Below are 6,179 nucleotides of genomic sequence, written 5' to 3'. Positions count from 1 at the left end.
ATTAAATGGCTCCACATTTGTGTGTCTGCACCTGCTGGCTAACATCGCTTCATTTCAAACTGTTTCCTCTGATTCTGGTTACTGTACAGCTCTTAAAGCTTTGGTAAGGATTAACTTTGTCAACTGCTTTTATGATTTACATAGGAGCTAGGAGTTATATTCCAGCATGAACATTTAATTCACATGAAAATTCAAATTTGGGAGACTATGAATGAATATGAACAGTGGAGCACTTTGGGTGGGTTAGAGTACTGGAAAGGGAAGTGAAGTGAGAAACAAGAAGGCACTCTAATATAATAAGAGACAGGGTCAACGGTACTTATCATAAATCATGTTTTAATTACCATAATACATAGTTAATGCCATTATCCGTGTTGTTAGAATGGTCAGTTGGCAGTGTTCCGTGCATGAGACGACATGTACCAGGATGTTCTGAAACCTGGTATTTTGATTGGCTGAGACTGGCTTCATGATTATTATACTGGGCAGTAGCTAAGAATGGAGCTGAGGATGTTATGATGTTGTGTGAGCCAATATACACAAGATACACATGGCTGAATGCAAGTCCCAGAAGTGTAGGCCAGAAAAATGGATAACAAAGTGTTATTTCTGAATATGGCCATTCGCTTCTTAAAGCTTTACATCATACTTCTTATAACTTAAACTATGTGCAAAAAGACACTCCACAATGTCCAGGGAATTCCAGTCCATTAAATAAAATGGAGTGAAGGACTAATTACATAATCACTCAAGAATGGCCAATTCCGAACATGAAATTGGAAGACTAGAGTAACTTAACTTGTAAGCACCTCCTGAGGATTCAGACCTCAATTAGCAAGTTCCACAGCCTTCTATTGAAAATGAGCCAATAGAAGAAGTGCTAGCACAGCTTCTTTATAGCTTGTCAGAGCCCTTAGTTCTTGAGATGCTAATTTGGAAATATGTCTAGACTGTTTTCCCATATGGCTTTGCCTGTTAGCTGTGCATTTTTTATATTTTCTGTTAAACAGACTACCACTGTTGTCCCTTTTGTTGGGAATGCTGAGTCTATTAATGACTCAACCTACAGCTGTAATGTTTGTGCATTATAATACACTATTCATATGAGTACATCGATCAGTAGCAGTACTCATTAATGCATGCTTGTTTCCCTGAAGCTAAATGGAGTCTTAGGATATACGTCATGCCTGGTAACTTAAAATCCATTTCCATACCTTTAATAAGCTTCATTATTTGTGCTGCTCAGTCTAGCTTTCACTTACTAAAATGCCTGCAGGTACAATGTTATATCTCTCCTCCAAGTTGTTTCTCAGGTATTAGGGTTAGTATAAGTGGGTAATGAGGCTCCAGCCACAGGTGTATAAAAAGGGGAATCACAGGTGTTAGTGGAGTTAAGGTAGGTGTAGGTGTAGGTGTAGGTGTGCTGTGCTGTGCTGTCCGTGAGTTTTGTTTTGTAGAACCTTATGTTTGGACCTTGTGCCTATTTTGTTTGCTGTTATAGTTGTGTATTGTAAACAAACATACGCAGAGTCTCTCTTCCTGACGGTAACAACGTCGGCCGTGATGCTGCCCCAGGGTTCTATAAAGTACATTGTGTCTCTTTTAGAAGAAATACTGTAGTAAACACAGAGTCATTCACCTGTACCAGTTTCAGGAAAGCAGGGCAACGGAAGTGCATTTGTTAGTTCTAACTTGAAAGTGAAGCAAGGGGGGACTCATCACTGTTCTTCAGTGTTTGTATCTTGAGAGACATGGTAAAATTAAAAATGAAAAACAAGCATTTAATGCAAATATAAATTGATACGTTGCAACAAAATAATGGCGTTCATAAACATAATAAAAAAGAATATTCTCTAGAGTAGTCTAGAATACAGTTGCTGTTGCAAAAAACAACGAGCCAATAAACAAAAGTGATTTAGATGCTTTGGCACAAAACTCAATAGTACCTGAAACACCAGTGGGCTGTACGGGGGTCTAATGCCTTGTCATACAGTCAGTTGGCTAGTTTGCATTCTATCAACAGAGGATGTGTAAGATGGCTCTTCGGATTAACAGTTATTGGAGAGTGGATTGCTACAGTACCTGTCTAATTACAGCACTTCAGTTGGGTTATTTGCTGGGTAAATGAGTAGCAGTATAGTTCATAGAGCCAGTCCTGGGATGAAGTGCCAATTAATATCAACAAAGAAGAAAACGCTGCAGATATTCTATATTATACACCATCACAAACTTAATAACCAATTAGATCGCTCAGTTACCACATATGTCGTCATGGTAAACTATAACTTTTGGTTTCTGTAGTGTATGATATGGAGCAAGTTTAAGATGAAAAACAAAAAAACATTCCATCACTACGGCAACCCTGCAGCCTACCGCAGAAGAGAGCAAACTATAAAGCAAAAATGTCTAGATTTATACAGGTATCTGAGGGGAAAAATGCAAATGGAAGTAAACAGAACTCGTTTAAAGGATTTTTTAAGTAATGGTGTATAATGGCAATGATTTGTTTTTAAGTGCAGTGAAATCATATTTAACTCATACACAACACTTAAATCATTGCTTAAGTATAGTCTAGCACTACCCCTGTTTCCAATACATAGGGGGAAAAAGACTGGTCATAATGAATTTGACAGAACACAATAAAGCAGGGTACCCAATGGATTTTATATTCTATGTATATCTCCTGCATTGTAGTAATGCTTTATTATTCCAGAAGGTGTCCCCATATATTCAATAATGTCGTTGCTTCTGTTTAAACCATCCACAGTAATAATGAAGTGGTTCCTTTCTAGCACAGTATGCCAAGGCATATGTTAATTTGTTTTATACAAGCACATCATTTATTCATAACTTTCAATACAAATGCATTTGGCATTTCATCCACATCCTTCAACACTCAAGCCATTTAAACCAAGGAAGACGCTGAAACTCTGATTTACTTATTGCAGTTTTACCTTGGCATTTATGATCAATCAAGGAAAACAATGAAACATTCCCTTTGACTGTAACTGCTTAATCTACCGGTATATATAGCACAGATATGTTTTTTCTGTATTTTACCAAGAAAACAAATAGGAAAATAAACATAATACTTCCTAGAATAAACAGAAATACTGTTGTCATGCGGTTAACTGGTTTGTGTGAATTTGTGATGATTCCTTTTCCTGGGCTGACTGTTTCCCTTCAGTTGTTTCACAACCAAATAAAACTCAGATATTAATCAAAGTACCCAGAATGTGCCAGGAGCATATCATTAAGGAATGTCTTTAACATAGTATTTCACAAAGGTACTACCACATAAAACCATGGGGAAACAATCTGATGCATTGGTATTGCTGGTAAAATATGATGTACAGTACTAGTAAGAAATAAACCACTCTGGGCCCATGTGGTAATGTTAAAACCTCCACATGCCCCATGTGATTGTTAGGCCATGTAATTTAAGCTCTACTGCATAAGCCAGTGTTTCTGTTGAAGTGCACATCATGGTGGACTACAAAAGAATGCAATAAACATCCACCATGGAATCATAGTATGGTGAACAAATGAAGAGCTTTAAATGAATTACTAGGCAACGATTTTCAGCTCTTAGCTTGTCAACCTAACTTTCCTTCATCAGACTTGCCTATGCTTCTGTGGAGGGGAGAGGATGGTCGATCTGGCTATTCTCAACAGTCCTGCAGCAGAAACAGACACACATGCAATCCTGCAGGGATGCTTTAAAGTTTGCCTATTAAGGAAAGCGGATAGTTGCTATTTCCATCAGAGAGTAGAATTTGGTATCATTTGTTTGCTGTGGCTTATCTGCTCATGTTTGTGTTGGATACTATTGAGAACATAGTTCTGCATTTACTAAGCCCTTCCATCCTATAGAACTATATGAGTAAAAAAAAAAAAGTGTTGCACAGACAGAAATGAGAAAACCCAATATGGGCCGTTGCAGTCGGATGTCACAGTCAGATTGATTGTTGCTAACAGTTGACATCAATTGAAATTCCAAGGTGCTTGTATCACATCAATTTAGGGTCAACAAGTAAAAAAAGTCAAATGAATGTTCCTGCACCTCAAATTAAAATACAGATAACCTGCAGCTAGTCTATAACTTTAGCTACAGAACAGTTACATCTTTCTGAAGGATTGTCAGGTATTGAAATATTTTAACAGGTCCTTAGATCTATGAACAAAATGTGTTCTATATCAATTTTCTCTTTCCTAATGTGTAGTTTTGTGAATTCAGCGTGGCACAAGAGGGAGAACGGTGCAGCCTCATACACATTTAATCAGTCTGTAATGGTTATTGTACAGTGGTTTAACCCTGTCAGGCCTGGATTATTTCTATTGAGCTGAAGAATACGAAATCAAGTTATATAATTCAAAAAGGGACTCCTTTATTGAGTACACATGAGAAAAGGACAAAACACATATATTTTGGTAAATGGGACTTTAAAGTCCTATCAGTAGTTTAAGATAATGTGGGACCTTCAGGTCCCGCCAGGACTGAAAGGGTTAAAGAGCAAAGTACTGTACCATTTCCTGCTGTGTAGATTTACTGGGATTTCTGTTATAGGTGTCTAATGTCAAAGTGTATCAACATATCTTTCACGTAAGCAGTTGTTATATCTTGACTGAGTAATCCATGCAAGTTCTCCTTGTAACAAATAACTTTTACTGTGATCCCCTGCAGTACAGAGCAACTTCTGAAACTCTCTTAAGAGGAACTACATTTAGGGGGCTAACCAAAATAATAGCCCTGTGTGGCCCTTCATGTCTCCATGACGACACACCATTCTACCATCTCCAAACAACACTGTATATGAAACTGATCCAGTAACTTCTTCAAATGGTATTTTTTTGGCCATGACCAAAAGTTGTAGTGTACACTGAATCTCATTTTTCTAGAATATCAATCTACTTTAGATGTGGTGTTTACTGTTGCTGTGCCACAGTAATGGCTCTATATTTTCATTAATAACAGTCTGCAGACGAGGAATGATGTTTTTTTTTTTTTCACTGAGGTATGGTGTGATACCAACAAACTTTTGCCCAATCCCATTAGTGTTAGGGTATGGGTGGCTGCACCAGGATTGCAATAGTTAAGATAATAGCGTTCCACTAATTGTACACAAACCTGCATAAACAAAATTGCGATTGCAGCTGAAAACTTCAGATCCCTGTTACTCTTTACTATCTATTAGCAGTGTGGAGTGGTGGTTACGGCTCTGGACTCTTGACCGCAAGGTTGTGGGTTCAATCCCCGGTGGGGACACTGCTGCTGTACCCTTGAGCAAGGTACTTTACCTAGATTGCTCCAGTAAAAACCCAACTGTATAAATGGGTAATTGTATGTAAAAAAAAAATAAGGTGATATCTTGAAACAATTGTAAGTCGCCCTGGATAAGGGCGTCAGCTAAGAAATAAATAATAATAATAATAATAATTACAAATCAGCCTCTCATGTCTTCCTGGTGGTTTTTTTTAAACACTTATTTTTTCACTGTGTATTCACACTGCTCTGTAAATTTCAGCCCATTATGAGCAGAAGTTGCCACGATACACCATCTCAAACAGAGTAAAGTAAATTATAACAGCCTGGTATATCACCTTTATATTAAACAAATGCATACTTGATGTTTCTTTGTAAATAGAACTCCTAATCTTTCTTAAATTCGTGGTCTGTGTTTCTAAATGGACTCCAGGCTTTATAACAAGATTTAAATGAATATATATACTTTAAAAGAGAAGACAATTGGAAAAAAGTACTTGGTTAAAACTAAAAAATAACCCATTAAGTCATTTACCAATAGAAGAAGATGAAATAACAGGTCTATTTAAGCTGTCAGTTCTGTTCATCATCAAATCTCTGCTTCAAATGGCACACTGACCACATTAGAAGACTTTGCACAAAATTGCATTACAACAAATACATGATGAACTTTCTTTTCATACCCATAGACTCACAAAGCTGTTTTAATTGTCTGTCTTGAGTGAGTACTATTAATTTAATAGAGGCGATGTGAGAGCACTGGACAGTGTGTTTGTACATGCTCATGTACTAAACAATTAACTTAAATTAGAAAAGCAATTAACATTTTTAAACAAAACTTGAACTACATAGGCCTAAATTATTAAAAAGTACAGTGTTAGCTATAGAGTTGTTTTATTGGAACTTTACATGCAGG

Source organism: Acipenser ruthenus, chromosome 18 (assembly GCF_902713425.1).
Source record: "Acipenser ruthenus chromosome 18, fAciRut3.2 maternal haplotype, whole genome shotgun sequence".
NCBI lineage: Eukaryota > Metazoa > Chordata > Actinopteri > Acipenseriformes > Acipenseridae > Acipenser > Acipenser ruthenus.
The sequence above is the reverse complement of the archived record's forward strand: the minus strand, read 5'-3'. Positions refer to the sequence as shown.